Consider the following 17,073-nt stretch of genomic DNA (forward strand, 5'->3'; position numbering starts at 1 on the left):
ACTTCTACCCTTTCAGGAATACAGCATATAATGCCATGCCCGCACCCCGCACACACTGAAATGCATATAGACCTTGTTAAATGTGTATATACAGCACAAGCCGATGCGATTATTGTACGGGTGTAAGGGAGACACCTACTGGCTGCATAGCTGGATATACCTCTCGATTCTTCCCATGCACAGCTAAGTGGCCCTTCAGAACATACACTAACAGGGAAATGGCAAAGTCAAACTTAGGAGTTCATAATCAGTCCCATCGCTTATTTACAACAGCTGTATAGTAAGGAGAAAGATGTGTAGCACAAATTAGAGTGTAAGTTGCACCTTTCCTCCAAGCTGAATTACTGATTTTTTGTTGTTGTTGTTGCTAGAGTACTGAGAACAAGTCTGCTATTTTTGTTTGGAAGAGACAACCCCTCTGGCATTTTGATATAATAAAATCACAAAATTAAATGATATGATAGAGGAAAATGTAGTTAAACTGAAATGGAGTACACAGACAGTGAAGTCAAATGTATACATATGTATGTTTTAAGCAGTGTTCCACGTAGAAAGGCATAAGACCATGCTAACAGTTGAAGCAAAAAATAAATAATAAAAAATACTTAGTTGAAAGTTATTGTGAGGAAGATAGGTACATTTACCAAGAATTACAAATAGCACAAATGGGGATGTATTATTCTCTGATAAACTGTTATCAAAACTGTAAATAAGGTCTTATATTTTGACATGTTTTCAGACTAAGATTTTAAGGAAAGAAGGGAAAAAACAAACAAACAAACAAACAAAAAAACCAGAAGTCACTAAAGAGAAGCCACTAAAGCATTCCATGTCAGAGACTGGAAGATTGAAAAAATGTGCTAAATATAAAAGTACTAAACAGCTACATATAAATTTTATTAAATACAATGTAAAAATAATATATTCAGAAGTTGGGGGGGGAGGGGGTGGAGAGGGAGGGCTACAAAGCTTATACGTTGTCTCTAATTCCAGATGATTACATTTCCTCCAGTTTGTTATATATTATTTACAGAATTGTTTGGAAACACCTATTTATGCACTACGATGCTCTACGTTAATAAGTAAAATATACAGAGGTATGTGATCTTAGGTGTATTCAATGTCTACCCAACCATTCTCTAAGCATTTCAAGTCCATCTATACAGAAGTCACGGGTATATTAGATATATTACAGGCATTAATAGGGCTGATCTAATAACATCTAATTCATTCAGTAATGATTTTTTGTTCTCTAATTCAGCTGGCTGTGTAGCTAGTTTAACAGTGTTTTATTGATAGCTCGTTTCACTGAGGGATGTTATAGATGGACGGTTTATTTCCTGTATTGTTTTGGGTTTTTCTAGGTATCAGGTTGTTCTGATAAGAAGTTGCTATCCAAACAGAAATACATAATCCAGCTACACAACAGTGTTAGTTATTTATTTCCCTATTTTGAAGGGTAGTTGCACCACATAATTATCTATAGTGGGTATTTGGAGGACAGGCCCTTAAGGATATTAATAGAGTAGTCTTAGTCCCTTAAATTTTCAGGTTATTCGTTGTCTTCTCAACATCATTTGCCTGACTCTCTTGCTGTGTGGTAAGGTGTAGGCAACTTAAACTCATATAGACTAATTTGACGAGGTATAAACAAACTTCAGTCTAAAACCATAAAAAACCTAAGATGAGACTAAGGAATTGTTCAGCATTTGCTCAAGTCCAAAATGATAGAAAAAAGTTTCCAGTATATGTCCCCAAGTGACAGATTCAGCAGAGAATAAGTAACTGAAATTGAAGACTGATGTTAACATCTATTGGTGCCTTCTAAGAAAACTACTGAGCTTTTTTTGGAGTCATTTTCTATTTATAAAACATTAACAATTTTATTGTTTTAAAATTGTATAGTGCATACCCACTCTTCCCAGTCTTTCTAGAGTGGTAACCCAAAATCTATGAGGTCTTAAAAATATATATATACGAAAATATCATAATAATCATAATATAAGTATGCTCTTGCTTTCTACATCTAACTGATAAATACAAGAATATAAGGTAGATAAATGAAAATACTATTTAAAATTGCTGATAGTTCCAAGAAATTTTGGTGAGGGGAAAAAAATATCAATGAGATTCTAGTCACCAGGTGTGAAAAATGACAGTGTAGATCACTCTGAAGAAGGAAAGGTGCTATATCTTTTTAATAAAAAAGGACTCAAAGCTGAGGACTAAGGTTGCTATATCACTAAAGTGCTACACATTTTAATTTCTCTTCACATTGGAATTTCATGCCCTAGTGGGAGGTGAAGTGGGGAGGTGACAGTACTAGGGGTTTTCTGACTAATTTTGGAAGAAGGTGACAGTACTCGAAACTATGAAAAAATATAGGAAATTGGTGCTATATTATTACTAATTAAGAGGTGACTTCAGCCATTTATAAGTAGATTCCAACTAAAAACAGAAGCTACATCAAATAAGGATATTTATGAATAGGAAATTAAAAGGATCAGCCAAAGCAGTTAATTCTTGCAGGTGTCTCACATACTGCCCAAGGGGATGCAGCAAGTGAATTGCTGGGGAGACATTCTATATAAACAAAAAGGAAGTAATTAAGTTGTCATTGGCAAAGACCTGTGTAGTCACCAAAAATATGAATGAATTCAAACATTGCCTAGGCAAAATTCATGGGAAAACATGCTAATCAAGGGCTATTAAACAGCAATCTGGGGATATATTAAAAAAAAAAAATAGTATCATTATTTCCCAGCAGTATCAGTAGAAATAACTTTGGGATAAATTATATGTTGCAAATTGCAAATTGTGAATGGCACTCACACAAGTTCTGTGTTTGAGAATATAACCTGAAGAAAGTGTATTAGTCCTCTTTGATTAAAAAAAGTCGTTGTTCATTACAGAGATATCTGTGTATCAGTGTGCATAGTTAAAAGGCATTAAGGACAAACCTGCCTTCTCTACACTTCTAGGATGTGTCAGGAAAATAGATCCAGCTAAAAGGTTTGGTGTTTATTTAGCATCTGTGGATGAAGTGTTTTTAAATACTTTTAAGTGCCTTTTTTTTTTTTTTTTTTTTAATATCCCACCACACTACTTTAGTGAAAAAGTTCCTGTGTAGAAAAATCAGCAAAACTGGGTATTATTTAAATTAGACTGTGGCAAAAGGGTTGGAAGAGACTGTAGGTGTTCACTTTTTATACGCAGTCTTCAGAATAAGTTTGAGGTACGTGAAGCTTCATTTATGAAACTACTTTGCAGATTTATCAAAATCACTAAATTTAAATTATATAGACATAATAGATGCATTGTGCTATATATTTTTTCAATGATAAAGTTTTTCTGCTATATTGCTCTATAAATATGTTTTGATACATAGTGTAAATTATCACTGGTAATGAACACTTTATGCTTAACTAAAACACATTTTGGCCTGAATATAAGGCAAAGAAAATCTAAGCTAACTGACAGGCAAACGCTCCTTTTACCTAGCCAAAAACATATTTAGTGCTTAGTTAATTAACACACACTCATTTTTTTCCTTGATGTGCTAATAAGTGCCAATGGCTATTTTTTTTTTTTTTAAAGTATACCTTAATTACTATGGAAACCCCATAGGAAGAGGCATGACTACTGGAAACCCAAGTAAAGATGACAGTGACATAAAAATATATCTTAGATCTCCAAGTGGTGGCAGGACCATTAGAAGTAATTTTGCCTCACCGAGCATCTCTGTCCCCTCAAATTATATATATTCACTGGAAAGGCCATTTCTCAAACATGAAAATAGCACTACTATTCCATCCCGCTTCGAATATAATAAAAACGCTCATTATAATAGAAGCTGTGTCAAATTCCCTGACTTTACTTATTCTTCATTTTAAGCCATCTTTTTTTTTTGAAGAATTGTAACATTGGAGATGAATGTTTTCTCCTCTCCCACCTTTGAACTAAAGGAATGTGGTTATGAATGGTTTGAGATGGGTGAGGGAGGGAATAAGGAAGAAGGAAATTTCTTCATGTGGTAAAGGATGTATTTATCAATAAAAGGTTTGTCCTTTTATGTTAGGAGATGTGATAACTTTGACAAAATTACTCCAGGGGATATATAAAACAGTTTCAAGAAAAAGCTTGTCTTATTAAATTTTGTTCAACGTTTTAAAGGTAGGAGTTTCTAAAATATGCAATGTATGCATTATGTACAGGCAAGGTTTTGCTGATTACAGATATTTGGAAAGACTTTAAAAGGCATGCAGGTCTGCACCAGCTCCTATTGACTTTTTATACAATTTAACATGCAGTAAATTTCTAAAAGGAGCAAGGATTTTTAAGCTGAATAGAGATATTTCATAAATCCATTCACATTTGGGGACTTAGCTGCATTTTGGAGCAGCTGAAACACTTTGTCCATAGTTCCAGAGCTCTTCATATATCTCTTATCAGTACTGCATGGCTCTTAAAAGGCTTTATTAAAAAAAAATACAGAAAACCTTAGATTCATAGATGCACCATTTACCAATTAATAAAATATTCTCCATATCATTCTTCTCAGCATGGGAATCTAATTCTCCACTATTAAAAAATTCTTATTGTTGATACATGCTTCCTGCTGCATACGTGGGAAAATCCTGTTTGGGGCCAAGCAGTTCAAGGAGTATGAGTTGAACTTTAACCATCTTCCCATTTTTTCTACACTACAGTATGTGAATATTTAATATTTCAGCATTATTTAAGATAATTCAGTAGGAAGGTTGGTTGGCTAATTTCAAATAACCCTCATAAAAAGGAGCTTAGCAGACATGGGCAACAAATCCTACATTTTAGATATTTTTTTTTTCTGTGATTAATTTAAAAAAAAAGTTTGTTTTTTTTTTTTTTTTTTATAAAAACAACTTTTTTCCTTCCATTAGTGCAAGGCTTAAATACAGAATCAGTTCTTTGTGGATTTCTCTTGCAACTCTCAGCAGCGTTTTAAAGATGTTCTTCAATTATAGTCTTCATCATACTACCAGAACTGATGCTGACAGCTGGATAGCTTTGTGCTGGTATCACAAAATGTATGTCACTAAGTAATAGGCTATAAAAATGAGTTGCTATTCATCCTGCAAAAAGATTGGGCACCAGTGAAGACTCCTATACCGTGTACTGTAGAAACTTTACTTATTTATTGTAGACATTATACCACAGAAGAACAAGAAGGAATACAAAAGGGATAGCTTTGTGAATATTTAGGAGTACTTGCCAGGGAAAGGCTAAAATAAAGCACACATTTATTTTGAAAGGGGAAAAAAACAGGTTTTCCCAGTCAGAAAAGAGGATATTTAATGAATAGAAATTCATAATGAGACAGATTTGAAAAACTAGCTATCTGAATGAGAAGTGATATAAGTATAAATAAATAAATATATATATATATTTCCATTTTGATAATGTCTCTGCCAAATCTAGTCCACTGGACTTTGTTCTGCATATTAATTTGAGTTTATTCTGCATTCAGTTTTCCAGCAACACTGAAGATTTCTGTTTTAAAAGTGCAAAAATTATAACACCACTTCTACTCTGCCATACAATTAATGATCACAGAGTAACTGCCTTTGACACAAGTTCCAGACTGCTAGGCACATTTGAAGAGTTAACTGTACAAACGTAGGAAGTAATTTTTGTTACCCTTTTTATTGGTTGCAAAATGCCAGAAGTGGCTCAGAATGAAACAATTAGTGTGAATAGGAACATGAAATGAGGAAGTTTTGTTGCTATAGAAACATTATGTCTTCTTGATGCTCCTTTTTCTCTAAATAGCAATGAGCCTTTTTTTTTTTTTTTTTTTTTTTTCTGAAATGAGAGAAATTCTCTCACGGACAAATCAAGAATACCTCCCTGCATTACTACTCATTTGTACAGAAAGTCTCATGTTACAGAACTGATAGAGTGGAACTTTAAAACAGTTTTATTCTAAGCAAAAAGTTTATATTGAAGTTGAAAGAACCTTACTTTTTTGTCTCCCAGGAAAAGAAGTTATATGATGTACTGCAAGTAAGAACTAGTTTACTTCATTACTGATATCAGTATGTTCAGGATCTAAAATCTTGAAACACTTTGCAAGCCCTTTGTGCAACCCTGTTTAGATCTCGGAACAAAAATATAAACGGTATCTATGTTCCTGCCTGGTACTGGTTATAGAAAGACAACATATTTGGTTTCCACAAGATAACCACATTTATTGCATAATGGAACCAAGATACCACCATTGTTTTCTGCCTTACAACTGTAGTAAGACTGAAAAGAACACATTACCTTTTCTTGTATATAAATTGTTTATATATTGTTTGCATACATGGCTGTTTTCCCTTCCGAAATAAAAAGCAAAAATATGACATCTTGCTCAAGATTAAGAATATGGTAGAAACACTAATAGCATTTTTTTTCTTAAAATTGTTAGATTCTGGATTCAAGTGGGTTCAACTAATATAAGCAAGGAACTCTATTCTCAGTGCATAAAAACTGGTATCCTATTATGTCCTACACTAACCTGTCACTGAAGATCTTTACCAGAAAGTAACAGTAGTATCTCCTTTCTCTCTCTCTCTCTCTCTCTCTCTCTCTCTCTCTCTCTCTCTCTTTTAATAGAAGTCTGTCTTGACTTCTCAGTTCTTAATTCATTCCCTGTGCCCTTTATTCAGAGGCTGGTTGCTAAAGGGCACAACAGCATTAATTAAATAAGTCTCACCCACAAGATTTTAGCATGGCTGTTTGTATTTTGACTTTTGAGAGCAGCACTGTAAGATTGTTTGCCGAATGCTTTTTTTTTTTTTTTTTGTGCTGGAAAATACCAGTTTGAAATAGACATTTCTCAGGAGGACATTAATGTCAGTGAAGGTTTGCTTATGCAATGAAGACCAAGAGAACTCATGGGATGACCCTACTTTTCCACAGACAACCATTATATTAAGTGGGAGTAGTTGTCTGTGTGACTCTCTTGGAAGTGCCAACACTGCACTGCTTATTGGAAAAATGTGAAAACTACTTTTTAGGATGTAAAGCAAAGTACTCTTAGACTTGAAAGAATGTCATTTTCTCAGACCTTCAGAGTCATTGCTGTGCCTCATTCTCCCCACTAACTGTAAGAGATGCACCCGCTTTCTTACTACTATTTCTGTGGTTTGGAGATACTGCAGTAGGAAACAGATGCTTAGCTAAAAGATAGCAGATGAACAAAATTAATGCCTACAATTCTCCTGATTGTCTGTTCTACTGCAAAATTAGTACAATTTGTGAAGATGCTGGACACTGGCAACAAGTGTGTCTAGGTGTTCTAAGACACAGAGGATCAGTTTCATTTCCTTCTGAAAAATCAGTGTGATTTTTCTGAGGTGTGCCAAATCAGTGGGGTTTTTTTGTTTTTTGTTTTTTTTTAATGTAATTGTTCAATATTTTGGAAAATGACAAATTTGTCCCTTTCTTTCCTGACTTTCCCCGACTGCTTGTTTGAATTTTTTGTTTGTTTTGTTTTGTTTTGAACACTGTATCCATGTAGGTCCTTATTCTTCCTAAACTTCAAACCTCATAGGAAAAATTGAATGTGTAGTTTTATTTTTGCTCAAAAGTGGGTTATCGGCCTGTCCTTCTTCTCACATTATAACAGAAATTTTGTATAAGGGATCAAATTTTATTTGCCTAATTTTATTTGTGCCAATCAAAATCATTAAGCGTGAAGTCTGTTTGCTTTTCACAAACCACTGAAATAAATATAATGCCATATCTGTCATTTCCCATTTAAGAAGGACTGCGCCTTAATAGCTGTTTATATCTCACCATCGTTGCTCTCAGCCTGCCATCTATACTCTAACGTAAACATATAGTCCTTTTTGCTTGTAAATAAAAATTGATTAAATAATTGCTTTTAATACAAATTCTGAATAATGTGTTGTCACAAGATATGAGTTAAAGACCAAAACTCTGCAGAGTTTAAAAAGGTCCCACTTTTCTACAAGATTGACATGAATAAATGAAATTGTCAGGTAATAGTAAAAGTACAAAATGCGTAGAGACATAAATTAATCTCTAATTAAATAGCAGTTCTGATATTTGACATAGGTGAATATTTTACAAGTGATACTCTCCGTAGGAGATTTCACCTGAGCATTAAGTGCTTTGGTTTGTAATGCAAAGGAACAATTCAGCTATAGTCATTGAAGCGTGATGTTTTAACGTGAGGATGGTACAGGAACGGGGTTCTGCAGGTTCCTTGCTCAATTCCTGCTCAGAGCAAGGCTAACTTCAAATTTGAATGAGGTTAATCAGGTCCTTCCCCATTCAGATTTTGAAAATCTCTGAGTATGGGCATTCTGGAGAAACTATTCCAGTGTTTATAAATATATTTTTTTGTATTTTTGGACTTTTTGCTTCCCTTCTTTCTTGTGCACCTCAGCCTTGCCAGCCCGCACATCACCTGGTCCTGTCAGGTTAGTGTAACCGGAAAACGTGGTGAGGATGCACTCCCTCCCATTGTCCGACCTCTTGATGAAGATGTTAAGTAGGCTTAGCTCCAACATAGTTCCCTTAAAACCAACTATTAAAGCTAGCAATTACAACTGATAATAATTTGTTAATATTTGGTATAGATTTATCTTTCTTTCTGGGATGCTGAACGTAACATAAGCCAAGCTGTTCCATAGAAAATCTCTTAAAGCTGTAATGGGAGGCTCCATTTCACTAATCTCATAAATCCTTCAGACTAAATCTCACCCTTCAGTTACTGGAGAAATAGTGCAGATACAGTAAAACCAGCATATTTTACTAAAAATATCTTAATATCATTTTACTGTGTCTCTCAGGGTTGCAGAGCTGCTGCATAGGGGGAGTGAGCTGGAGGTTGGCAGCCCCACCATGACTGGACCAGCCAAGGAGCTGAGCTGTCCCACAGCCTCCGGGCAGGGTGGGCAGAGATGGGGGCTGGTTGCAGGGTCTGTGGCAGCCCATGACATGGTGAGGGGCTGGACTGGGGCCAGGAGGTTTCTACCAAGGGGTCCAGGTAGAGGTGAAGGTCCTGCTGAGGCTGGGCGTCCTTACAGCTTGCTGATGCTCACAGAGCCCTGAGTTGTCTCTCTACCATCCCTGTGGTGTTTAAGCTACCACAAAGATATTTGTCTGGCTTGAAAGATTTGTGTTAATTCATAACTCTAACCAGATATTTATCAAACAACTTGGCAAAGTGACCTAATCAAGCTTTTAGTGTAGCATGGAAAAGTCACAAAATAAAATTGTAATTGTCCTAATCATTACATATGCTAAAAGTTTTACTTCCTGAAGTAATGAAAGTCTTTTTTTTTTTCTTTTTTTTTTCTTTAGGAAGTAAAGAGACATTGAACTCCTTCAGACTTCAACAGCAATGGTTTGAAATAGTGAACATGATGTTCATTGATGAACAGTTATAAGACCTCTTTTCTGTCTTAACTGCCTATACAAAGTAGTATTTAAATCTTTCCAATAACAAAATGGAGACAGATATAAGGAACGTATCAAGACTACAGAAGACACATTGCAGCCTATTCTACTATTAAACAGTAAGTATGTTATTTGGCTTTACGGTTGTGAGTAATTCATCTGCGCTTTTTTTTTAATGTTTGAGTTCTCTTTTTCACCTTTCATCTCTTGTGCAGACATTTCAGGTAAGTCCATGTTCACTAAAAGAGTTTTTACTGTGAATTGTACATTATTTTCAGTAAATTGATGAAACTAGTAATACCTTTTGGGGGTGGGATTAAGAAATTTTGAAAATTAGAAATTTCAGTGATGCAATCGGTAAGTAAAATTATTCAAGAGAAACTCCTAGGGAAGTCACATCGAAGCATAAGAGAAGACCTTAAGTAAAATTGCATAAGTAAGGGATTAAAAAAAAGAAGAAAGTCTATCACGACATCAAAGAAAGAGGAGGGAGGCAAATCAAAATATCATTTAAAAAAATCCCCAAAAGAATGTGGGATATTTTTTCTTAAGGAAAAATATCTTACTTTTCAACATTTGGGGAGCATAAATTTCTTTGTATTCATCTGCATCCTATGCAATAAGGCATATTTGAAATTGGAGAAAAAGGTTTTCTTTTGTACCAGGAAAAGTTACGTTCATGCGATATGTTGAGAGGTTACTGAATGTTTATTATATAGTTGAGAATCATTCAAGAACATACTCATGATTTGTATGACTTGTTATTACTGTATCCTGCTCCAAAAGTATGCAGTCTGTTGCATGTTAAATAGCTAACATAGGACTTCAGTGTTTACATATAGAATATTCTTCCTTTTTGGCATTTAACATGAAAAATGAGAACACTTTATGTAAAGAGGAAAGCTTCCACCCTAGTTTCAAAACAAAACATTTCTCAAATAATAATAATTAAAAAAAGACCAACTCTTACTATGATAATGAAACAAAAGCATGCAAAATAATACAGCATATTCAAGAAGAATCTCCCTAATTGACAGTGTGTGTCCATGTCCATATCTCAGTCCATGTGTGAGACTGAGATAACTCCAGTATTTCTAGCCCTTGAAGGTACAAATTAGCTTTGTTTTCTGCTTAACCTTTACCCAATATTTTATACTGTCTAATGGTCACATGAAAATAACTTATGTTTATTCCTGGAATTACAAAGGAAATTATATTTAGAATGGAACTCTATATTATACAAGTTGTTTAATTAACAAAATTTACTGTGCTAAGGAGTTAGATATCTCATAGGAACCCACACTAACACTGCCTAGAATATTTCTACAGCCAAGCATTTTATAACGTCTACTTTTGATCAGGCTTTCTCTTTGGATTTGACAAAGACTGAAATCTTTAACGCCGTGGGTTCTGGCAACTTTAAAGCTGTTTCAGTCATACTCCCTTGTCTCAGTTTTGTTATCTAATTTCAGGGAGCGATATGAAAGAAAACCAAGGGAGAAGATTAATATCTGTGAACTTCATAATGTGACCCAGTTATTTAGAAGAGATCTTTATTCTCTTGGACAGAAGTAAGTGGCATACCAACAATGTGACCAGTTTAGGACAGGCTCTAAGAAGTTAGACTGTACTGGTTTATTTGTGGTTTTCACTGTAAAAGCTGTGTTGTTCCAGATAAAATAATTGTTGGACCGGTTCTTGCTGAAACTCTCATGACTGATCTAATTGCTGATGTAGCAGGACAATACGGGGTAAAGCCTTAACTAGTGGTTTTCCCTTAAAGACAAGAAATATTTTGTTTCAAGGGCTGCAACTGGTTTTGCTTGATATCGTATGTTCTTTGTAGAGCACTCAGCAAGGGTTTTCATTAACACACTGCCTTGCACTAAAAGCAAGTATTACATCGTTCTTTCAAAGCAATTCTCAGTCTGCTGCTTACCAGTCTGTTCCAACTGTGATATTTCTTGCTCCTCCAGCAGAAGTGATGTTATATCCCAAAACTGCCTGAACAGAACATTTTGAGTCACGTGTCCTGATGAGGGCATGACATGTTCCCGTCTTTACACCTGACTCAAGAAAGCAGTTAAACTATGTGCTGAGTATTTTATAATGTATTCAGTATTTGCAAAATATGATTGCATGTGCATATTTGATAGTGACCTGCCCATACTGGAAGGCATCAAATGGTGACTCAAGTTGCCTTTAGTTTTAGATAAGTCACAGCACTGATGCACCAGGAGAGATGAGAAGTAAATGGATAGGAAGAAATTTAAATGCCAAAATGGGTCTAATGTTCGGCTTTTGAAGGATTTGGGGGATAGGATGTCATCCTTGGAGGTTTTTATTCTGTATATTCGGAACTTGTTTGGGATACACTGTCATTCAGACCTATGCTACAGACCTATCTATGTACTCCAGGATAGGGCAGCCCCCCGCCTCTAGGGCCAGTTCTTGCAAATACTACATCATGAGATGAAATAAACCTTTTGCAATTCCACGGCAAGAATAAATAGTTCTAAAGTAGTTCTAAAATTTAGTGTTAATAGCATGGTGTAGGTGACTTTCAAAACCAATGAAACCAGACAACTGTAGAGATATTTTTTGTGATGCATTTTGCAAGATGTTTTTCAATCAATAATATTAAGCATGGGAAATAAGAATAACTGATTTCTGCACCTGCAATGAACTGCATTTTGTACATATGTTGTGTACCATGTACTACATTCTATATTGACACCAAAGGTAGAAGTAGAACAGGAAGGTAAGACAAGCATACAGAACATCTATTCTGTGATTTATTTCCTTGTCTAACATTTTCTCATTTCTAACATGAGATGTTAAAGATATAAAACTATCACACGTATGATTAATAGCACACTATTTGCCTTCCACATAGAGATTATTAAAAAAATATATAAAACAAAGAACCATATATCTTAACCAATGTTAGAAAAATCACCCTCTGGTACTAAACACTTTGAAAGACATTTAGAAAAAAATCCATTAGAACTTTGCTCAGTCATCAAAATTGGATGTTTTTATGACAGTGATTCCATTGAAGTAATGGCAAAAGCTAGGCAGGGTTACATTACAATGTGCTAGTGAATAAAGAGGTTTCTGGCTTCACGCCTCAATGTCTTTTTGGGCTGCTTGCTTAATTCTTTCTCTCTTTTTGAAGAAAACCCCTTCAGTGTCATTCTTCTTTACCCCATTTACACAGAAAACACTCAGGGAACCTGAGGATCTCCAGGGCCTCAGGATCCATGATTTTTAGGAAAAAACACAAGTCCAGGCTTAGTCTTCAGATTCACATAACGAAGAATGTGTTCTGTCCTACACCAATTGGTTGAAAGCTCCAGTGATCCTCTGACTTATTTCCTGAATGGAATAAAAGCAAAAATTATGCAAAACAATATACTTTCTTCTACACAAGATTTACAAAACTGTAAGTGCTAGTGAAGAAAAGACCTCAAAAACTTGAGTACCTCATATCAGTTAACCTTTAGTTATTAAGATTAACATTGTTTCCAATTTATTTAATTTATATATGTTTCTTTCACTTCTTTACATTTTTGTTCTTAGGGTCTCATTTTATTTGTGAACAGTTCTTTAACAGAAAAGAAGCATGATTCATATGCATTGTAGGAGTAAAAAGAGAATACTTAGGAAGAGTTTTGATCAGATATTTACATACTTAGTACTGTATATCTAACTGCACATTTAATTCAAACCTGAAGATAAGATTTTATTCCACATGCAGCCACTGTTTCTTGTTCTGTTTCTTGTTTCTTGTTCTGGCCAGCCAAAAAATCTGGGAAATACACTGTCTGCATCTGGCAGCCATGCTGTACAAAAGGTTCCAAGGGTTTTGACTCAGTTGTGTGTCTTCTGAGACCATTGCCAAGTCCTTTGACAACTTCTGTACTTCATGATTATTGTTGTGATGATTTTCCTGTTTTCTTTAGTTGTTATGCTAGTCTATGTCAGGCTTCCATAAAGAGTGGCCAGTGATTCATGTCAGGGGCCACCATCCTCTTCCTCAGCCAAATATTTTGAGATGTTCTAAAATGTCCATAGAAAGAGAGGTGCTATGAAGTATACATTATTATTTCTGCTTCTGACCTATCTGCGTTTGGGTTGCTCTCCTTCAACTGCTCCTCCCACCAAAAGGCTTATTAAAAGTGCTGATTTTAGTCATTAGATTGGCAATGTGACATCTGAGCTTAATGCTGGGCACATGGTACTTGAAGCATTTGGACATTTAAGGTTGTGTGCATTCCTTTTTAAAGGTTTAAAATAGTTCTCACTATCAACATTTCATGGTAAAGAAAAATATGAAAACTTACTGTATTGTATGTATCTGGCTTGTTCTTTGTGACAGGTCAGAACCAGCAAGGGGAATTGTGTATGAAAACTTTTTTTCATTAGACAATCAAATAAAAAAAAGGATTATTTCTCTGTGAAAGCTTTTCTTCCCTAAATGTTTTTACAGAAAAGATATGTTCGTCCCCCTATAGGCAGGGTACTAGCACTGGTTTGATTTGTCTTAAAAACAAAGAAATGGAATATTACTTGATCCTAAAGAGAGATTTCTCTTCCCCTCCAGCTATTTCAAAATTGGTAACATCTTTCCTGCTTATATGCCAACATCTCTGGACAGCAGTTGCAGCTGTCCTGTAGATGACACTTCCCTGCTTCACTTACAGTATTCCACAGATAACAACATTTGGGCTGGATGGACTAGACGGACTGATTTTTTTTCCAACCCTCCTAAACAGAAAATGCTGCAGTGAAAACACAGACTTCTCCAGTTGGCTGTTTCCATTCCGCTCCTTGTGTTTTGACAGAATTAGACATCTTAAAGCGTGTCTTATTGCTTTTACACCACATTAAAATTAAAGTGTTTTACTAGCATCATAAGATAAATATTTCCATTATACCATGCTTCGCCTTTTTTATTTTTACTTTTTTTTTTCGAAAGCTATTTAGATGGAGCATTTTGCGAGTCTTTGCTCTTTAAGCAAGTATATTTTTAGGACACAAGTGGAATATTTCTTTGAAGGTGTGAATCTGAGGTAATTTTTATGGTGTAAATAGTGAAATTATAGAAGAGATAATAAACAAAGGACAGGAAGCTTATCTTTCTGGAGTCCAGTGTGGTGACTTGGCAGGCATCAATAGGTCATGGACTGGCTGAACAGAAAACGCATTTGTCTGCCAGTGCTCTACGTTTCAAAACTTTTTTGGAGCCGGGGAACCGTAAGCAATGAAAAATGGAGTTCTCTTAGACCTAAAGCATGACATTGCAGCCAATTCCCACTTTGAGAGCCTAAGTTTATACACTGAAGTATACTACAAAACTTCACCCCCTTTTTTTTTTTTTTTTTTCCCTTTCCACTGGCTCATCATTAGAAATTTTTTCTTTGCTCAAATTCACCAGTGGTAAAATTTATGGGGAGATAAACTGAGTTTAAACGGGCCCTAAGAAAAGCAATTATAGTACACAAAAATAAGTGGATTACTTTAACTAGACACTAATGCTTCCTTTAACTTAATTTCTCCCATGTCTTTCATGTTTCTTAAAGCTGTCAGTAATTTAAGAGCAATAGATAAAGAACTGAATAACAGTCCATAAAATCGAAAGACTTGTCTAAAACAGAGAAGAGAGAAAGTTCCAGAGTCTTTTGAGCTTATTATGGATTTTATTGCATTTGATTTCACTTGTAAATAATTTAAATATTATGGTGACTGATAGTAATATAAAATCCAAAATAAAGGGCAAATATTTCAGATGTTTCTAACTCTGGATAAACTTGGATTCAACATTTTCTTTCAAGTCTTGGTTTTCTCTTGAAATAATGGTAAAGGAAAGACAATGCAAAATTTTTAATCTTGACCTAAGAATTCATCTTAAAAATAGTAATAACATCGCTCAAGAAATCATGTTAATTTTTTGTTGTTTGTTTGTTTTTTTGTTTTATGGTTTCTAACAGACCTTCAAAAAGTTGCATTTACTCTACAGCTACATCTCTCTTTGTATTTGAATGGAGCATTTGTTCAAGACCTTGTCAAAATCACTGTCCATGGTGAAAGGGAAAAGTTGAGCTTCTGTCCCTGGCCACCACATTGAGAACTGTAGGAGTTAACTCTGTCAATGATAATGAGATTGTGCAGGCAACAGATGCTCACGTGCCTTTACAATCCAAATCTACCAAAAAATTCCTCTCACAGAAAATTTGAGGAATGTCTGGCACCCTGGAGATAGTGACAGACTTAGTATTAGCCATATGCCACCTGCTAGAGCCATTGTTAAACAAACTGCAGGATTTTACAGCACTATGAAAAGTTGCTTACTGTGACTCACAATGAGACTTTGTCCCATTCCAAAAATTTATCATCTTCCCTTACAACCCCTTTTTAAATTACAAGTCATGCTAAATTGTAAAAATCATGAATGTATTACAAAAATAGTAATTTAAGTAATTCAATAAGTAATTTATTTTAGAATATTTTACAAGATATGCTATTTGCAATCGTTCATGTACAGAAATGTAGTGTTTGCTACAATGTGTTATTTTTCCTGTAAAAGCTCAAATACTATACTTACTCTTTCACATTTACAATTTCAACATCTGTTTCCTCAAAGGTTTGGCAAGGGTCTGTTGCTGTTTTCATGCATTATCTTATTTGATGCGATTCTGAGCTGAAAATCTATTCTGTAAAATATGCAAATTTCTTCATTTACAAAACCTGTAAACCAATGACACCTCACTGCAAAGAGGAGCACTTTTGAGAGCAGTAGAATGTCGTATGCATATTTGTAATGCTTTGCATGGTAAAAATAGTAATAGCAATACATGAAAAACATATTTAGACTTCATTTCTTGAACAGATAGGTATCCAAAACAAAACAAACAAAAAAACAACACCAAAAACACTGGCCAAAGTGCTCAGAAATAAGAGTCATCATCTTTCATTTCCCCATCAATATGATTGCACTAGTGCTTAATGGTACAGTGTGCCCTCCACTTACACCATAAACTCTCCTGCTTTTCCTGAGCTGTGTTGTACCTTCTGCTGTACCCAGCCTTGTACCTTGGTGTCCTTGCCCCTGTCTTCCTGACTTGACTTCTCTGCCTTCCCCTCAGAACTGCCTCATCTCTCTGCACTTGTCTGCCAATCTCTGGGCTGTCTTTGGCATTTCGAAAACTGCAGTCCTGACTGTGTTTGCTGACTCAGCACTAGTAAACATATCAATGGTACATGGTAATGAATGTTGTGTTGGAAAGTTTTGTTAGGAAATAATACATAAGACGAGCCTTTACAGGAGTAGCTAAGAAGGCCTATCTGAGCCTTCCTTGCCTTTTACTCAGCTGGCAGCTTAGCCAACAGCAGTTTATGGATAGTAGACATCTGCGGGAGAGTCATTTCTCACTGTATTTTCTGAATTTATTACCTTGAAACTGACAATTCTGTACTTCTCAGAAATATTTATTTCATGGGTTCAGATTATCCAACAGTGCAATTAGACTCAAATGTAGAAAGATTTGAGCCTGAGAACTGCAGCAGACCATTTAAAAAAAAAACAACAAACAAACAACAACAAACAAACAAACAAAC

At 35.1% G+C, this 17,073-nt stretch overlaps 1 protein-coding gene across 12 annotated transcripts in view; it reads left to right on the top strand.

The window, feature by feature from the left end:
- LOC310898586 (uncharacterized protein) overlaps positions 1 to 17,073 on the top strand; it is a 301,122-nt gene that overhangs the window by 43,456 nt on the left and 240,593 nt on the right. For 11 of the 12 annotated variants that reach the window (XR_014583460.1, XR_014583461.1, XR_014583462.1 and 8 more), the window contains exons 3-4: positions 9,358 to 9,572; positions 10,926 to 11,024. The gene's annotated coding sequence lies outside the window, so the exon portion shown is untranslated. Of the gene's footprint in view, positions 1 to 9,357; positions 9,573 to 10,925; positions 11,025 to 14,059; positions 17,016 to 17,073 lie in introns of those variants that run through there. The other variant, XR_014583470.1, reaches the window with a different exon arrangement.

The sequence above is a fragment of the Anser anser genome (assembly GCF_964211835.1).
Source record: "Anser anser genome assembly, chromosome: 4".
NCBI lineage: Eukaryota > Metazoa > Chordata > Aves > Anseriformes > Anatidae > Anser > Anser anser.